Raw genomic sequence first — 19,898 nt, 5'->3', positions numbered from 1 at the left:
AGCAAAAACAGCTGTGGACTGGCTCCGTACCGTCCCTGGACACATTCACCTGTCCACGTGTTTGTGGTTAGGCGGTCCTTCCCAGTAAGTGCACTGGGGAGAGAACGGGTAATGTTGTGGGACCCGTTCTTTTGAAAGGTGGAGACGATATCGGGAGAAATAGTGGAGGCTGGGGACCAAGTATGGACTCCTGGCCGCCGCCGGCAAGAGGTTGTGAAAAGCTTCCACCTCCACGAGCCTAAAAGGCCACATTTTAAGCGAAAGCATCTTTAGAGGGCTTCCTGGGAGAAATGACAGCTGGAGTAGATATGGTTTCCCAAGTCCTTTCACCAAGCTAAAGAATATGGTTGTGGTGAAATACACCACAAAGCTGTGAACTGGCTCTGTACCTTCTCTGGCCACATTCACTTGACCACGTGTACTTGACCACGTGTCTGTGGGTAGGCGGTCTTTCTCAGTAAGTTCACTGGTGAGTGCACAAGTAATGTCGTGGGACCCGTGCTTGTGGAAGGCGGAGACGACACCGGGACAAATAGTGGTGGCTGGGGACCGAGTATGGATACCTGGTCGCCGCCATAAGGTTGTGGACAGCTTCCGCCTCCACGAGCCAAATAGGTCACATTTCACGTGCAAGCAGCTTTCAAAATTTTGGCAGTATAGTATTGCAACCTGTGGGTGGGTCGGTGGCTGGCTGCATATTTGCGCTTGCATTCCAAGGAGTGGGGTAGGGACAACTGAATACTGCACTGGGACAAGGACGTGGACGGTGATTTTTGCAACTCTGCAACAACAGATGCATGGTGGGAGGCATCTTCGCATGCGCCAAGGATCACTTATGATGGGCACACTTTTAGGCAGTGACCTGGGAGTTAGAGATGATTCCAGGGTTCTTACCGACGCTGTTCCAATGTCTTTTCAGCACTATTTGCATGTGTCTAATGATGTGTCACACACCACATTGCCACATAAGGTTGTAAAATGTTAAAATGACATTTCCCAGTGAATGCATTTGTTTTGGTTGAAAGCAATGCAAAAGTGCAAAAACACATCAAAAACGCTTCGTGTTAACATAGCCCAAGGTGTGGAGGAGTATTTTGGGTTATTTATTTTGCCTTATACACAAGTCATTACCCTGGAAAGGATGTTCCTTAACATACTTCCCAGGAAAATCCATTTTGGATTTGTTTTTGTATGTTTTATTGTGATTCCGTAAAAATGGCGTAATACCTCTGACAACGTTGTTGAGAGCAGTGACCTGGGAGTCATAAATGCTTCCAGGGGCCTTTCTCATGCTGTTCCCATGCCATTTGAGCACTGTTCCCATTGATTTGGGCAATTTTTAGGCCCTCTAAATAGATAAATGATCGAGTCTCCCATAGACTTACATTGGGCTCGTTGCTCGGGTCGAGCACCCGAGTATTCCAATTTGCTCGTCCCGAGCAACGAGTACCCGAGCATTTTAGTACTCGCTCATCACTAAATATTATACTAAACAATGTACTGAAAAATGGAAAGAAATAATTGGATGTTTTTATTAGGTTTTCTTTTTACGGCATTTAATGTGAGGCAAAAACTACCTGGTAACATGATCCCCAGATCACTCGGAAATGCCATAACAAGCTTATAATGTTTTCCATAGATTATGTTATATATTTATGTTAGTGATTAAAATAAAATTCTGTACATTATAAACATGAATAAAAAATTGATTTCTGTCACCATTTTCTTGCAACATTTTTGGAAGGAATTTTGGTGACTAAAAATGCCAATACCTTAATTAAAATCGTTTCTTTCCCATTTCAGTATTCACCATATGGGACAAATATTTTTATATTTTTTTAAGTTTAGTTACACATGTATGAATACCAAATTTTTACATTTTTTTCTTTTGCTGTTTAATTTAAACTTTTATATATTGTTTAAACTATATTTTTTACATTAATTTAGTAAGTGAATTTGAACCTGTGATTGCTTGATTGCTTATGCAATAAACTGCAATACTGCTCTATTAGAGTGTAATTTGAAATCACTGGTCCCCTAGTAAGTCTAACCACAAACTGGAGTTCATAGCAGATTTCACATGGCAGGCCCCAGTTGTCATGACAACTGACAACTGGGGCTTTCATCAGAAGCAATGACCTCCATGTTGAAGCCTCCTTAATTCTACTATCACGCTGACAGTTGCATTTAAAGGGGTTGTCGGGGCTTTCTGTATAATTTGTGTATGTACCTAGGCTGCAGAATGCTGACAGTTTGTAATATACTCCCGGTCAGCATTTTGCATGGTGTCCTAGGTATCACACTTAGTCATGTGAGCAGCTCTCTTCTGATTCTGGAAGAGCTGCTCACTCCCGACTAGTGGTTTCCTGACTGGCAGAGACTGATTGGTGATTTCACAACAGACATCACTCCCCTAGCCTCTGCCATACCTTTCCCCTGCCTCCTGCTCCAGTCTCTTGTGCAGCTCACAGTGCAAGGCAGCAGGGGAATGAATCAGCTGATTGAACTAACCAGGAAAGAAAATGCTTCTACATAGGTGAATATAATGTGCTGTGTGCATCAATTCCTCCCTCATGCATCCACCCATTCCTCCCTCATCCATCCATTCTTCCCCCATCCATCCATCACTCCCTCATCCATCCCTCCCTCATCCATCCATCATTCTCTCATCCATCCATCCCTCCATCATCCATTCATCCATCCCTCATCCATCCATCCATTCTCCATCCATCCACACACATTCACACACACATCACTATAGAGTGAAGTTCTACAGCATCTGAAGTGCATTATGTGGTATATATGTAGATACATCACTATAGACTGAGGTTCTGCAGCAGCTGAAGTGTATTATGTGGTATATATGTAGATACCCATCACTATAGACTGAGGTTCTGCAGCACTTGAGGTGTATTATATTGTATATATGTAATTATATCACTTTAGACTGGGGTTCTGCAGCAGCTGAGGTGTATTATATGGTATGTACAGTATGTAGATATACACACACATATTTACGCTCTTGCACATACATACACATCACTATAGACTTCACTTCACAGTACTCATAGGTCAAAGGTGATTTGGGGCCATGTGGTGCTCTATCGCCACTGTAGATGTGATGTGGAGTGGAGTGACTGTGCTGCTTTCCACAAATGAGGACACAGGACACTGCTCTGTTATTTCCAATACTGGAGTGATGATAGAGGTCAGCGCAGGGGCAGATTACTGACAGCCTATGAGTGTGTAGTAGGCTGGCAGAGGGCGGTGCTGGGCACAGAGGCCGGGTGGTGCCAGCTCTGACTGTTGTTAGATAATAAAGCACAGGGAGCTGTCAAGTATGGTAGAGCTGCAGGTAAAGTAGGTGCGGGGAATGAAGTGAAATTCAGGAGGAACGAAAGGAAGAAACAAAAAACAAAACTTATAGGGGTGTTGTATATTACAATACAGCGCAGATTAGCTTAAAAAATGGATTTTGAGGTCAGACAACCTCTTTAAAGTATTTAATTGATGCAGTCAGAGCTAGCACTGACTGCATTAGTTTCTGTTGGGTGTTGGCTAAGAAACAGAGCTGTCACCTATCCTGCATAGGATTGAAATACATGTCACTTTATGTTTATTTTTATACACTCTTCATTGCTGTAGTAGTTTATTGCACTCTGTACAAAAGGGGTGTGGCTCCCCCTTTTTGAGCTAGCCATTTCATCTATATAGCTTCCCATGGGCAGGTGTCTGAACAGTGGAGCCTCCATCCAGCTCTGTCCTTATCTAAGAAAAATAAATTTGGTGAGTCCCAAGAATAATTAAAATCCTCAATTTATTAGAATTTAATTAAAAGATCATACAGGTTGGGGATACATCTCAACGCGTTTCTGGCAAAAGCCCTTATTCACTGAGATACAGATTCCTTATGATACATGGTATAAAAACAAATGGTAACCAACCATTGATCAATAAACACATATGTTAGCAATCAATCACATTTGAGAATAATCAGCATAATCACAAGGCTAAATCCAAGAAAGCCAGAGAAAAAGAAAGAGAAAAAAAAAAAAAAAAAAAGAGAAAAATAAATAAATAAATAAAAAAATAAATAAAAAAATAATAAAAAAAAAAAAAAAATCCACATTCAATTCTCTGAGATCTAAGATAGATAAAGGGTATCATTCCTATAGTTCATGCCATTGGGGTATTTTGTATCCAGTTTAATAATCCAAAATAACTCTCTTAGGAGAAGTTTTTTCCTCCAATCCCCTCCTCTAATAGGAATATCCACTTTTTCTAACCCATAGAAAGAAAAATTATTCAATTCCCCTTTATGTCTCTCTACAATATGTTTGCAAACAATATGGACAAAAAAGCCATCTTCAGTACCCCATATAGCTGCCAATTTCAGGAAATAAAAAATATTGAACACAGATATGTCCCTATATTATTTCAGGATCGAGATGTAAACAAAATCCTGGAAAATGGATTAGTTTGTGTGCCGAGAAAAGGGAGATCATTAGGTGCTACTCTTTCCCCAAGTCAATACATGCCACCAAAAAGTGATAAAAAAATCTGGCTCAGTTGTAAAGGTTTTTTTAAATGTGCATGTTCCAAATGTACAATGTGCCAGTATACATTGCAAACTCTGAAAATTGATGCAGCCAATGATATAAAAAGATTTATTAATTGCAATACTAACTATGTTGTGTATTGCATATTTTGCAAAGAATGTAAAATTAAATACATTGGCTGCACAATACGCAAATTAAAGAAAAGGATGGCAGAATATGTCACCAACATCAAAAATAAAAATGCATCCTATTCTGGAGCTTGCAAACATTTTGTAGAGAGACATAAAGGGGAATTGAATAATTTTTCTTTCTATGGGTTAGAAAAAGTGGATATTCCTATTAGAGGAGGGGATTGGAGGAAAAAACTCCTCCTAAGAGAGTTATTTTGGATTATTAAACTGGATACAAAATACCCCAATGGCATGAACTATAGGAATGATACCCTTTATCTATATTAGATCTCAGAGAATTGAATGTGTTTTTTTTTTTTTTTTCTCTTTTTTTTTCTCTGGCTTTCTTGGATTTAGCCTTGTGATTATGCTGATTATTCTCAAATGTGATTGATTGCTAACATATGTGTTTATTGATCAATGGTTGGTTACCATTTGTTTTTATACCATATATCATAAGGAATCTGTATCTCAGTGAATAAGGGCTTTTGCCAGAAACGCGTTGAGATGTATCCCCAACCTGTATGATCTTTTAATTATTTTCTAATAAATTGAGGATTTTAATTATTCTTGGGACTCACCAAATTTATTTTTCTTATGTGAAGCTTTAAGTCACGGCTGTTGGTTGGAGACCCCCAGCATTGCAAAACGGACTGAGCTATACTAAGAGGACACGGTGAGGCTGTCTTTTTTGTTTACTGTCCTTATCTACATTGAGGTTAGCTGACACAAGGTGAGGTTTTAATACAAGAGATAGTATAGAACCATCCTGATTGGGTACACCTTGTTGCGGTAGACAGGCTATTACCTGGTATTGATCAAAATAATGTTAAGTAAGAAGCGCTGAAAAGTAAAGACTGAAGAGGAAAACTGGAGCCAGAGAAGGGACCCAGCAAAGGACTTGGATGAAAGCTTCAGTGGTGTCAAACGTGAGGTACAAGGTGAGTATAATGTTTTTAAATGTTTATTTACCTGAAATCAGGGACATTCTAATCAAACTATAATTTAATTTAAGATAATTGGCTCATTTCTATCTGCAAATGACTGAGACAATATTATGCTCTGGTGTCAGGAGATACCACAGAGCATAAAAAGGAACATTCAGTTAGCAGTGAATTACTTCAAAGAGAATCAAATTTTATTGGGAAATTTGTGCAAAATGGCAAGTTAGATTTTCAAATGATCCACTCATCACTACTTATTGCCAAATTTGTAAGGCTTGCAGTGAATGTAACTCAGAGGAAGATAAATGAGAGCCACACAAGTCTTAAGTGAGAAGACTGATTACTTGCATGCTGTGATTTGTTGAGTTTCTGAGTAGATGAATAAACCTGTTTATGTTTAATTATAGCACAGACCGGCAAAAGTCTAACCCATAATTTGGTAAGACTTTATAAATAAATCCCAGAGTGCACTTTTATACCTAAATAACTTTGCTGGTTAAAAGTGTTGGTCTAATATCAGACAATTACAACAAGGAAGTGTACAAAAAATAAAATTATATTTTTTTACAACATGCACACTTTGTGAGGTTGACAGTAGTGATGGGCGAGCACTAAAATGCTCTGGTGCTCGATGCTCGGGTCGAGCAAATTGGAATACTCGGGTGCTTGACCCGAGCAAAGTGCTCGATGTAAGTTTATGGGAAACTCGAGCATTTTTCAGGTGGCTCTCCCCGGCGGTCTACAGAGGGCCTAAAAATTGCCCAAATCAATGGGAACAGTGCTCAAATGACATGGGAACAGCATGGGGAAGACCCTTGAAGCATTTCTGACTCCCAGGTCACTTCTGTCAACAACGTTGTCAGAGGTACTACGCCACAAAAACTAATCCAAAATGGATTTTCCTGGGAAATATGTTAAAGAACATCCTTTCCAGGGTAATGACTTGCATATAAAGCAAAATAAATAACCAAAACCAAAAATACTCCTCCACACCTTAGGCTATGTTCACATGTAGCGTTTTTGATGCGTTTTTTCACTTTTGCATTGCTTTCAACCAAGACAAATGCATTCACTGGGAAATGCAATTTTAACATTTTACAACCTTATTTGGCCATGTGGTGTGTAAAACATCATCAGACACATGCATACAGTGCTGAAAAGACATGGGAACAGCAAGGGGAAGACCCCTGGAAGAATCTCTGACTCCCAGGTCACTGCCTAAAAGTGTGCCCATCATAAGTGATCCTTGGCGCATGCGACGATGCCTCCCGCCATGCACCTGTCATTGCAGACTTGCAACAATCACAGTCCATGTCCTTGTCCCAGTGCAGCGTTCAGTTGTCCCTACCCCACTCCTTGGAATGCAAGCGCAAGTATGCAGCCAGCCACCCACAGGCTGCAATACTATGGTGGCAAATTTTTGACAGCTGCTTGCACTTGAAATGTGACCTGTTAGGCTCGTGGAGGCAGAAGCTGTCCACAATCTTATGGCGGCGGCGACTGAGTATGCATACTCGGTCCCCAGCCGCCACTCTTTGTCCCGGTGTCGTCTCCGCCTTCCACAAGCACTTGTCCTACAACATTACTCGTGCCCTCCCTAGTGCACTTACTGGGAAGGACCGCCTGACCACAAACAAGTGCTCAAGTGAATGTGGCCAGGGATGGTACGGAGCAAGTCCACAGCTTTTTTTGCTGAGAGTTGTATTTTACCACAGCCATATTCTTTAGCTTGTAGAAAGGACTTGGGAAACCATATCTACTCCAGCTGTCATTTCTCCCAGAAAGTCCTCTAAAGCTGCTTTCACTTGAAATGTCGTATTTTAGGCTTGTGGAGGCGGAAGCTTTTCACAACCTCATGCTGGCGGCGGCCGGGTGTCTATACGCGGTCCCCAGCCACCACTATTTCTCCTGCTATTGTCTCCGTCTTCCACAAGCACGGGTCCCACAACATTACCCGTGCACTCCCCAGTGCACTTACTGGGAAGGACCGCCTAACCACAAACAAGTGCTCAAGTGAATGTAGCCAGGGATGGTACGGAGCCAGTCCACAGCTTTTTTGCTGAGAGCTGTATTTCACCACAGCCATATTCTTTAGCATGAAGAAAGGACTTGGGAAACCATATCTACGCCAGATGTCATTTCTCCCAGGAAGTCCTCTAAAGCTGCTTTCAATTGAAACATGGTATTTTAGGCTCGTGGAGGCGGAAGCTTTTCACAACCTCATGCCGGCGGCAGCCGGGTATCCATACTCGGTCCCCAGACGCCACTATTTCTCCTGCTATCATCTCCACCTTCCTCAAGCACGGGTCCCACAACATTACCCGTTATCTCCCCAGTGCACTTACTTGGAAGGACCACCTAACCATAAACACATGGTCAAGTGAATTGGCCAGGGATGGTACGGAGCCAGTCCACAGCTTTTTTTGCTGAGAGTTGTATTTCCCCACAGCCATATTCTTTAGCCTGGTGAAAGGTCTTGGGAAACCATATCTACTCTAGCTGTCATTTCTCCAAAGAAGTCCTCTAAAGCTGCTCTCAGTAGAAATGTGTTATTTTAGGCTCGTGGAGGCAGTAGCTTTTCACAACTTCATGCCGGCGGCGACCAGGTGTCCATACTCGGTCGCCAGCTGCCAATATTTCTCCCAGTATCTTCTCCACCTTCCACAAGCACGGGTCCCAAAACATTACCCGTGCCCTCCCCAGTGCACTTGCTGGGAAGGACTGCTTAACCACAAACACGTGGACAGGTGAATGTGACTGGGATGGTACGGAGCCAGTCCACATTGAAAATGCTGCCATAGCATGTCCGGGAACCTTCCCACACACTTTTCTTATCTATGGCTGCTTCTCGGCATGGTTGGACAGGCCCACCAGAGAACTGGAGACTCCTCCGGTGGGCCCTGGCTTCTCCTTCAGTAGAGTTTATAGTGCTGAGGTGAGGCCATGATAATAATAGAGGCCACTATCTGCTTAGTTTTCTGTTACTTGGAATGCAAGCGCAAGTATACAGCCAGCCACCCACCCACAGGCCGCAGTACTAAACTGCCAGATTTCTGGGCAGCAAATTGCATTTGAGACGTGGCCTTTTTGGGCTCATGGAGGCGGAAGCCTTTTACAACCTCATGCCGGCAGCGGCCTGGTATTCATACTAGGTCACCAGCCAACACTATTTCTCCCGGTATTGTCTCCGCCTTCTACAAGCCGCTGGTACCTTAACATTACTGCTGATGTTTACTGTGGGAATCTGCTTGCCTCCTACCAGCCTGGAATATTCCCAGTAAACTATGGTACAATGCCATGGTATTATCACTGCCCCCAATACCAGTAGCGAAGCCATCCCCAATTTCCTTATTAGGAATTTTATTTGGTAGACATTAGTTTCTCGCAAAAAAGCTGAAGATAGAGTGGCAGTAGATGCAAGTTTTTCCAGCCTTTTAGATATCAGAGGGTAAAAGACAGCACATTGGCTCATTGGTTAGCACTGAAGCCTTGTATCCTGGGTTAAATGACAGCAAAGACAACATCTGCAACGATTTTGTATGTACTCCCCGTGTTTGCGTGGGTTTTCACCTCAGTAAAAAAGCAGCCATATAGTGTCCGGGAACCTTCCCACACACTTTTCTTAGCCAGGACTACTTCTCGGCAGGGTTGGACGGTCCCATCAGGAGAGTTCATGATAGCACTAACTTTGCAGCTGCTATAGGGCTCTTAATCAAGGGAGAAAGGTGAGCCCACAGAATCAAATCCTCTGGTGTGCCAAATGTTTTTCAAACTGAAACAGCTTCTCAGTGGGGGTTGTATTACACCACAGCCATATTCTTTAGCTCGGTGAAAGGACTTGCATTGAGGGAAACCGTATCTACTCCTGCTGTCATTTTTCCATCGCTAGGTTCTGCCCATTGTCACACACGATCAAGTCTGGCTGTATGTTCAGCTAAGAATTAAGCTTGTTATCTTCAGCACAGCCTGTTGCCGATTGGCTGAGGCAGTGCTGCAGTGCTTTCAGCATGTGACTGATGTGGTCATTTCGGAGATGGAGGAGGAGGTGCAGGAGCTGAACAATGTGATTACATTGGCGACTCTGTTTCTTATACTAAAGAAAGATCCCACTGTTTTGTTTTTTTTTACGTTATTTTATAAGACAAATGCATTCACCGGGAAATGTCATATTAACATTTTACAACCTTATCTGGCCATGTGGTGTGTGACACATCATCAGACACATCCTGTTTTATTTATGATGGAGGGACTCTGAAAGTCACAAAGCCTATTTTTATAGGGCCATCAGGCGGCCCTTGCTATTCTTAAAGGGCCAGCAGTCAGCCCTCGCTATTGTTTGAGAGCCATCAGCTGTCTATGCTTTGTTATTCCCATTATTAGCAAGTGGGTCTCCTATACTGTTATTGCATATGCAGTGACTGTAAGGGCTGCCAAAAATTCGGGCCAACACAATACCCCTTTGAAGAGACATAGAGGAGGGTCTCAGTAAAAAAATGTTCCCATTATAATGGAGCGGGTCTCTTATAGTGGTAATGCCAATGCTGTGATTGCAAGGGCTGCCAAAATTTGGGAAAAATCCCACTAACAATTTAAATACACATAGAGCTGGTCCACAGTATCAAGTACGACATGTTCCCATTAGAAAGGAGAGGGTCTGCTATACAGTTAGAGGGTATGCAGTGAGTCCAATGGCTGACCAAATTTAGGAAAAACCCCACTTAGAATTTAAAGATACACAGAGCAGGGCCACAGTAACAAGTACGACATGTTTCCATTAGAAAGGAGAGAGTCTGCTATACAGTTATAGTGTATGCAATGAGTCCAATGGCTGACAAAATTAAGGAAAGAACCCCACTAAGAATTTAATGACACATACAGCAGGGCCACAGTAATGACAAATTCCCATTAGAAAGGAGAGGGTCTCCCATAGTGTTGGCCTATGCAGTGAATGCAAGGGCTGTCAAAAATTGTTAGTCACTCCAATGCCCCTTGGAAGAGACGTAGAGGACCTCATAAAAAAATGTTCCCTTTATTAGGAAGTGGATCCACCATAGTGTTGGCCTATGCAGTGAATGCAAGGGCTGAAAAAAAATTGGGAGTCACTCCATTGCCCCTTGGAAGAGACTTAGAGGGCCTCATAGAAAACTGTTCTCATTGGAAAGGAGCGGGTCTCCTATACTTGGAATGCCCATACACTGCATCGGCTGACAACCATTTACCCTGGGTGTATACATGAACATACTGTATATTTTTCTTTTTTTGCGTGCATCATAAACACCCTTTATAAAAATTATGTGGATGTTGCATCACGGACCACAGTCACCTGGTGAAATGGTGGTGGAGGATGAGGATGAGGAGAAGGAGGAGGACAAGAGCAAATAGCCAAAATCAGGAAGTGTATACCCATGTGTGGGTGTGAAGAGGTGCATTGGAATACATCTCCTAAAAAAATACACTGGATTTGAGTTTATGTTACGCTGCCATCATTCGGTGGTGTTGAGAAGTCTGGCCCAATCCAGCCCTTGTTCATTTTTATACGAGTCAGTCTGTCAGCATTTTTAGTTGAATTCAACTAGCGACATCAAAAACCCGCTCGATAAAATGCTAGCGGCAGGGCAGACCAGGGCCTCCAAGGCGTAGAGAGCCAGTTTATTCCACGTATCCACCTTGGATACTCAATAATTATAAGGCACAGAGAAATCACAGAGAATGTTGATACGGTTGGCAAGGTACTCCCTCAGCATCTTCCCAAACATTGCACTCCTTGTGAGAGTACTCAGCACCTCAGGGCCTGTGCGATGGGAGGGGCTGAGAAAATTCTCCAAAAACTTTGACATTGTTCATCTGCCTCTGCTGGATTGGAGTTGTGTCTCTCTCGCCTGTAGTTCTTGGTTGACCAACGAACTATGACCTCTGTCGCCAGCATTTTCAGATGGATAATTTTTTTAATAGTTCTGCAACAAGGGCCTTCTGGTACTGCCCCATTTTTTTAGACCTGCCCGCCTCAGGAATGAGAGATATAAAGTTTTCCCGGTAGCGTGGGTCTATATGTGTCACCAACCAATAATGACTGCAAAACAAAATTTTGAGAATGTGAGGGTCATGGGAAACTCAGCGTAACATAAACTCAGCCATGCGTGCCAGACTGCTAACAGGCAAGACTTCCGTGTCCTCATCAAGAGGATGACTGACCATCCTCTCCTCCTTCTCTCTGTCCACTGGCCATCCACGCTGAACAGATGGTATGATAGTTGTGCAGGTGGTATCATCTATAGTGCATGAAACTAGCTCTTGTTCTTCCTCCTCCTCCTCTTCCTCATTGTCACCCAATCCACGTTGGGATGAGATGAGGCCGGGCTTTGTGTAATCACCCTGTATGGTTCCTTGCTACATCTCATCGTGTTCCGCCTGCAATGCATCCTCTTTGATTGTGAGCAGAGAGCATTTCAGAAGACAGAGGAGTGGGATGGTAACGCTAATTATGGTGTCATCGCCGCTCACCATCTTGGTGGACTCCTCAACGTTTTGGACGATGGTACATATGTCTGACATCCATGTTCACTCCTGAGTAGTGTTGAGCCACCCCCGTAGTGTTCGAGATCGGTTCGGTTCGTCAAACACCCTTGTGTTCGCCGAACTGTTCATCGAACTGTTCGTCGAACACCTTCGAACACCGTTAAAACCAATGGCAGGCAAACAAAAACACATAGAAACACATAGAAAACAACTTCAAAGGTGTCCAAAAGCTGACAAACTGCTCAGAAGACATAACTAACACATGGAAAAGTGACAAGTACATATAGTCATGCGAAAAGAAAAGAGGTGGAGGAGTAAAAGGAGGGGGAGACACAGATATAGGCATGTCATGCCCTTCAAAAATCCAAAAAGTAAGAAGCCGACATGGCCAGTCCGTTTCTGCCCGTGCCACCTCCGTTTGTGCCAGAGCCGCGGTGGACCCTGACGGCCAGCCCCCCTCTCCCAATACTGGTGCCTGTCCACTGGTGGGTCGAGCGATCCCCCCTGAGGTGGAGGCAGCTCTAAGCTTTTTAATTTAAATTGTCTCTCTAATTTGAATGAATACACTTTAAATCCTTTTACAAGGATCTATTGAAGGGCAAGTCTCATGCCAGCAGCCGCGTAATTCCAGCTTCAGTAGCATCCACTAAAGCTGCTGCAGTTAAAAAGCTTTTATAAGGATCATAGAATCATAGAATGGTAGAGTTGGAAGGGACCTCCTGGGTCATCTGGTCCAACCCCCTGCTCAAAGCAGGATTCACTAAATCATCTCAGACAGATGTCTGTCCAGCCTCTGTTTGAAGACGTCCATTGAAGGGGAACTCACCACCTCTCGTGGCAGCCTGTTCCACTCATTAATCACCCTAACTGTCAAAAAGTTTTTTCTAATATCTAATCTGTGTCTCCTCCCATTTAGTTCCATCCCATTGCTTCTAGTCTTTCCTTGTGCAAATGAGAATAAAGATGATCCTTCTACAATGTGACAGCCCTTGACATATTTGTAGACCGCTATTAAGTCTCCTCTCAGTCTTCTTTTTTGCAAGCTAAACATTCCCAAATCCTGCAACCATTCCTCATAGGACATGGTTTGCAGACCAGTCACCATTCTGGTCGCTCTTCTCTGAACTTGCTCCAGTTTGTCTATGTCTTTTTTAAAATGTGGTGCCCAAAACTGTACACAGTATTCCAGATGAGGTCTGACCAAAGAGGAGTAAAGACCGATAATGACTTCACGTGATCTAGACTGTATGCTTCTGTTAATACATCCCAGAATTGTATTTGCCTTTTTTGCTGCTGCATCACACTGTTGACTCATGTTCAGTCTATGATCTATTAGTATACCTAAGTCTTTTTCACATGTACTGTTGCTTAGCTCTATTCCTCCCATTCTGTATATGCCTTTTTCATTTTTATTGCCCAGATGTAGTACTTTGCATTTTTCCCTGTTAAAAACCATTCTGTTGGTTGCTGCCCACTGCTCAAGTTTATTTAGGTCTTTTTGAATCCTCTCTCTCTCTTCTCTAGTATTAGCTATCCCTCCTAGCTTTGTGTCATCAGCAAATTTAATCAGTTTGCCCTCAATTCCTTCAACTAAATCATTGATAAAGATGTTGAACAATACAGGTCCCAGGATGGAGCCCTGTGGTACCCCACTTGAGACATTCATCCAGCTGGATGTGAAGCCATTTACAACCACCCTTTGAGTCCGATCACTAAGCCAGTTATGAATCCACCTAACAGTTGCCTGGTCCATTGCATACTTGGTCATTTTTTCAATAAGGATGGTGTGAGATGCTTTGTCAAATGCTTTGCTGAAGTCAAGATATACTATATCTACAGCATTTCCCTGATCCACCCAGTCAGTGATTCTGTCATAGAAGGAAATTAAGTTAGTCTGACATGACTTGTTAGTTACAAACCCATGCTGACTCTGGTTAATCACTTCATTCTTATCCATGTACTTACATACATGTTGTTTAATAATTTGTTCAAAGATCTTTCCTGGTATAGAAGTCAGACTCACCGGCCTATAGTTCCCTGGGTCCACCTTCTTCCCCTTTTTGAAGATAGGAACAACATTTGCTCTTCTCCAGTCTTCTGGGACTTCTCCTGTTCTCCAAGAAGTTTCAAAGATTATGGAGAGTGGTTCTAAAATTTCTTCTACGATCTCCTTCAGTACTCTGGGGTGTAATTCATCTGGACCTGGAGACTTGAACTCATTTATGTTAGCTAAATATTCCCTCACAATCTTTCTGTTTACAGATAACTTGGATTCCTCTATTCCTTTAAAAGGACAGTGAAGATCAGTTGATGTTACATTTTCTTTCTGAGAGAAAACAGATGCAAAATAGGAATTAAAAAGTTCGGCCTTCTCAACATCCTCTCTTACCATTTCTCCATTTTCATCCTGTAAAAATCCTATAGCATCTTTGACTTTTCTTTTACTTTTGACATACCCCCAAAATCCTTTTTTATTGCTTTTGACATCTCTTGCAAGCCTTAATTCATTGTCAGCTTTAGCTAACCTGATACGTGCCCTACAGGATCTGCAGACTGCATTATAATCTTCTTTAGATATGCCTCCCTCTTTCCATTTAATAAACATTTCTTTCTTTCTTTATAGCATGTGTTTAAGTTCTGTGTTCATCCATCCTGGTTTCCTTAAATGCTTCCCATTCTTCCTACTTTTCAGGATTGTTAACGATTGTGCTTTGAGAATCTCATTTTTAAAAATTTCCCATCCTTCCTGGACATTTTTGTCCTTAAGGACATCCAGCCATTGGATCCCTCCTATTCTCTTTCTGAGTCTCTTAAAATCTGCCTTTCTAAAATCTAACCTTGAAGTTTGAGTCTTCACATGTCTTCCTCCTCTAGTTATCCAAAATTCTATAATAGCATGATCGCTGCCTCCTAGAGTCCCAGCCACCTTTACCTCCTCAACCATTTCCTCCCTGTTTATAAGGATTAGATGCAAAGTAGCAGATCCCCTTGTTTTCTCCCCTACCTTTTGGAAGATAAAGTTGTCAGCAAGAGAGGATAAGAATTTGCTTGACCTGTTAGTTTTACTTGAGAGAGATTCCCAACAAATGTCTGGATAGTTGAAATCTCCCATGACCACTACGTCATATTTTTTGGAGAACTTGGTCATTTGATACATAAAGAGTTCATCCATATCTTCGGCTTGCCCAGGTGGCCTGTAGTAAATGCCTACAATGGTGTCCTTTCCGTTGTTCTCTCCTTGTATTCTTACCCAAACAGCTTCCACAGAACTCCCAGTCTCTGAAGCTTCAATCTCTGTGCAGATATACGCTTTTCTAACATACAATGCGACACCTCCTCCTCGTTTATCAAGTCTGTTTCTTGCAAATAAGTTGTATCCTTTTAGCCTTTTATTCCAATCATGTGTATCGTCCCACCAAGTTTCAGTAATTCCAATGACATCATATTCCTTTTCCTGCGTTAGTAGTTCCAATTCTCCTTGTTTGTTGCCCATGCTTTGTGCATTTGTATAAAAACATTTTAGTTTGTGATTGGTTTCTCTTCCTCCCATATTTTTATTATTTAAATTGTTTTGTCTTTGTTCTTCCTTTCCACTTCCAGTAGCAGAGATCTCAATAGTATTTGTCAGCTGTATGGCTTTTTCTGGCCTTTTGCTTCCCTTCCCACATTGTTCTAGTTTAAAGTTCTCCTGATGAGTGTAGCAAGGCGACTTCCAAATACATGTTTTCCAGTCTTCGTAAGGTGCATCCCATCTCTAGCAAGTAGTCCATCGTATAGGTAATTCATTCCGTGATCCAGAAATCCAAATCCTTGTTGACGGCACCATCGACGTAGCCAGTTGTTCACCTGTAGAATCTTATTCCACCTCATTGTTCCATGGCCATCCACTGGGATGATGGATGAGAAGACCACCTGCGCTCCCAATTCTTTCACTTTCTTGCCTAAGTCTTCAAAGTCACTGCAGATGGTTTCTAGGTCCTTTCTTGCGGTGTCATTTGTCCCCACATGTATTAGCAGGAATGGGTAGTGATCTGTAGGTCTGAAGAGTCTTGATATCCTGTCAGACACATCTTTAATTTTTGCTCCTGGAAGACAGCACATTTCTCTTGAGGTTATGTCTGGTCTGCAGATAGCGGCCTCTGTTCCTCTTAACAGGGAATCCCCCATGACCACCACTCTCCGTTTTTTCTTCACAACATTCTTCTTTCTCCATCTAGGAGGATTCTGAGGGCTTACAAAGTTGTTCATTGCTGGCAAAGTCTTATTTTGCTGTATTTCTTCATGGTTCTCCTGCGTGAGAGCCTGGTACTGGTTCCTGAGCAGTATGGGTGCTGACTGCCTCTCGATCCTCCTGCTTCTCTGGGTCACATGCTTCCATTCCTCTATTTCGTCAGGTGCAGTTCGAATTTCTTCTCTTTCTGAATCATGAAGAGATAATTCTGCTCTGTCTAAGAACTTTTCACCTTCCTTAATAATTTTCAAGGTAGTTAACCTCTCTTTTAGATTTCGCAACTTTTCCTCCAACAGGGACACAAGCTTGCATTTCTGGCATGTGAAATTTGGCTTTTCCACTGGCAAGTCTGTGAACATGTAGCAGGATATGCAGCTCACCAAATGGCTCCTGGACTCTTCCATGTTCTTACTGTTAATGTTCTGAAAACAGTGAAAAAAGCTTAAAAAAAAAAGCTTCAAAATGCGCGCGCCGGCAATGTCCTCTTTTCAGCTAGAACAGCCAAAATCCAGTGTTCTTTGAGCTCGCAGAGACTCTTCACTTACCCCAAAATGCAGTGGGAATATGCAAATTATCTCCTCAGGACTCCTCCCCTGGTTTACCGATGTCCTCTTTTCAGCTCCAACAGCCAAAATCCAGTGTTCTTTGAGCTCGCGGAGACTCTTCACTTACCCCAAAATGCAGTGGGAATATGCAAATTATCTCCTCAGGATTCCTCCCCTGGTTTACTGATGTCCTCTTTTCAGCTCCAACAGCCAAAATCCAGTGTTCTTTGAGCTCGCAAAGACTCTTCACTTACCCCAAAATGCAGGTGGAATATGCAAATTATCTCCTCAGGACTCCTCCCCTGGTTTACCGATGTCCTCTTTTCAGCTCCAACAGCCAAAATCCAGTGTTCTTTGAGCTCGCGGAGACTCTTCACTTACCCCAAAATGCAGTGGGAATATGCAAATTATCTCCTCAGGACTCCTCCCCTGGTTCGAGCTCGGCTGTCCACCGCAAGGCGTCCTACCGCCAGTCCCAGCCCCTATGCCTTGGGGTGCCTCCTGATGCTCTTCACTGAGTATCCCGTGTTCCCGAAGCATTTCCTTTGAAAAAATTAAGTGTCCAAACTACAGGTGGTGTAGCTTGCTTAACAGCCGGGATAATCCGCTGACTAGCAGACACTGCTACTAGGCACAAAGTATTTCCTGGGCTAGATGCAGTTAAAAATTTGTAATTAGATACTCTCGTTGGATGCTGAGAAAGCATTCCATAGAGTCTCCTGGCACGCCATATATTATTCTCTTAAAAAGCTTGGGGTAGGGGTCTAGGGGACCCTTTTGTAGCCAAAATCATGGCCCTGTATCGCAATGCGTCACCTAGGCAGAAGATAAATGGAACTGTAGCACCCCGAGGGCTCGGTTTCTGCAGAGGTATTGCACCTCACCCAGAGGTGTGATATCTCACTCTCAGGTAAGGATGGAGTGTGGATCAGGACCCCGACACCTGCATGCATTACACCACATTGCCGTGGGGCAGGGCGACCAATATGCCCCTGAGATGGGCACGACAGTCCCTGTCCCTGGCTGGTTTGGGGGGAGGGAACACTGAGATAAGGGAACCCTGTAGTGCAGGAGCAGGGAGGAAGCAGTTCCTGGGTGCATTGAGAAGGGAGTATAAAAGGTGGGCACCATCTTAGTTCAGTGCAGAGAAGTCTGAGCAGAAGTGACAGGGAGCAGGGGCTCTGCATGAGCTCTGCTCCAGAGGCGGGCCTAGTAACAGAGGCCCAGGCCTGGAAGAGGGAGAAGGAAGGAAGAGGAGCGGAGAAGGCTCCAGGAATGAGGAACGAAGGAATCCCAGGGGTGTGGACGGGTGAGTCACCACCGCACGCCTGAATCCACCTGCGTGGAGGGGTCAGGCCAAAGGGGGAGACCGGTCCCCGAAACTAGTGGAGGCGGGAAACGACCCTCAGCTAGGAACCAGAGGCTGTGACATTTTATGTGGCGCAGCCCCTCGCTACACCCGCTAGGAGGGCAGCACATAGGGTCAGGGAAACTGGCGCCAAGTTTACCAAGAGGAGGCCCGAGGCAGCCAGACAGAAGGGTTGGTAAGAAAGGCCAGACAAAGTACACACAAAGGGGGTTCTGTGAAGCGCTCCAAAGTTATCTGGGAGTTGTCTGAGCCCCTCACCTGGTGAGCACAGTACGACGTGGGCAGCCACGGAACCGGGTCGCCGCCACGGAGACTACAACCACCAGTATCGACCAAAAAGGGTCCAGATGTCCCAAGGCCCAGGGGGCGCGTCAGAACATTTTCATCACCTTTCATAATCACCAATGGGACAAGGCAGGGATGTCCTCTGTCCCCTCTCTTATACATCCTAGTGACGGAGCACCTGCTCTCATCAATTCGCCATAACCCCAATATTAGTTGGATTGAGGTGGGAGGCACCGAGTACAAGTGCTCTCTATTTGCTGATGATGTCCTAGTATATATCACTCAATCACATATATCCATCCCTGCTGTTATGGCTGAAATAGATCACTTTGTTACATGGTCAAATTTTAAAATCAATACAGCGAAGTCTGAGGCCCTCGATGTCTCCCTCCCCAAATCCATACAGGATTCCATCCAGTCTAACTTTCCCTTTGCTTGGCCCTCACAGGGTATCAAATTCTTAGGAATTCCTATTCATAGAGACCTCTCCCGTCTATGTTATCTTAATTTTGGGCCCTTTATTGAACAACTCCATACAGACCACGGTTGGCAAGTTAGAACTGTAAGATTTACTAGGTGAACCACTGGTGCTTTGTGGAAAAGCACATGTACACTGTGTTCCAAATTATTATGCAAAAAGTGTTTAGGAGTGATAAGGGAAGAATTTGTTTGTTTGTCAGTTAAACTCATTGATGGTGATGTGTGTCAGGGCTCTTTATATCACTGTAAGCAATTGCAGACACCTGTGCTAATTAGTTTGGCAGATGTGTCCAATGAACGGCAAGACTACTTAAGAAGGCTGTCCCACATTATTAAGCAGCCTACATTTTCTGCCAAAATGGGAAATTTTTTGTAATGGAGGCCAGAAATGGCAGTATATTCTGAAAATGTATATGTGATCCAGTGTGACGGAGAAAACAGAGTTTTAAATACCTGGCCTGTAGGTAACTATTTTGAACATCAAACTGGTGTCAATAGCTTCACTGACACACTGAAACTATTTTTCAATGGAGGCCAGAAATAGCGTTATTTTTAGACCAATTATATGTGATCCGTGTGACGGACAAACCACAGTTTTAAATAGCTAGATTTTTAGAGCTGTAATATGGAAAGGACCAGGCTGTATTCTGCAGATCCAACAAGCAAATAGCGCAGAAAAACTGTGTTCTCTGGATTGCTTTTTAAGCAAATAATCAGGATCAAAATCCAAAAATAAATTATTCCTGGCCCCTGAGACCTGGACCTATTTATAAAAATATCTAATAGCAGCAGCAGCAGA

This window comes from Phyllobates terribilis, unplaced genomic scaffold (assembly GCF_046119375.1).
Source record: "Phyllobates terribilis strain yellow unplaced genomic scaffold, ASM4611937v1 Scaffold_7__3_contigs__length_470593459, whole genome shotgun sequence".
NCBI lineage: Eukaryota > Metazoa > Chordata > Amphibia > Anura > Dendrobatidae > Phyllobates > Phyllobates terribilis.
This window is presented reverse-complemented; position numbering follows the sequence as displayed.